This window comes from Triticum dicoccoides, chromosome 6A (assembly GCF_002162155.2).
Source record: "Triticum dicoccoides isolate Atlit2015 ecotype Zavitan chromosome 6A, WEW_v2.0, whole genome shotgun sequence".
NCBI classification, from domain to species: domain Eukaryota; kingdom Viridiplantae; phylum Streptophyta; class Magnoliopsida; order Poales; family Poaceae; genus Triticum; species Triticum dicoccoides.
Window position 1 is genome coordinate 606,886,325 of NC_041390.1, and position 619 is coordinate 606,886,943.

Below are 619 nucleotides of genomic sequence, written 5' to 3' on the forward strand. Positions count from 1 at the left end.
TAACCTAAAAGCAAATAGAATTAAAAATTAAAGCAAAAAACAAAAGAAAATAAATAATGCAAAAAACAAATCAAAAAAACAGGAAAAAACTATTTTTATAGTAAAGTTAATCACAAAATAAAATAAATAAAGCAACAAAGAAAACAAAAAAACTAAAAAAGTCTTTTCAAATTTGAAAACTAATGGCATTAACAAAAAGTTTATAATTTTTCTAAAACTAAAAGCATAAAGATTAAAAAATAAAGCAAAAAACAAAAGAAAATAAATAAAGCAACAAAAAAAAACAAAAAAATGCCACCTACTGGGCCACCACGGCCTGAATACGACTAGAAACCCTACCATGGGCCAGGATTCAGGCCCGCAGTAGGCCCAGTAGGCCCACAGGCATTGCAGTGACAGATTAGGCCCGAAAGCCTGCAGTTGAGAGGAGCTCGGGAGGGTGGGCGCAGCAGCGCTTATAAACCACTCCCGAGCCGTCTCAACTAGCGAGGTGGGACTAAACTTTTGGGCGCGGGGCAGCACAAGGCCATTGGTCCCGGTTGGTGGCACCAACCGGGACTAAAGGGGGCATTGATCACGGTTCGTGGCACCAACCGTGACCAATGCCCCCCTTTAGTCC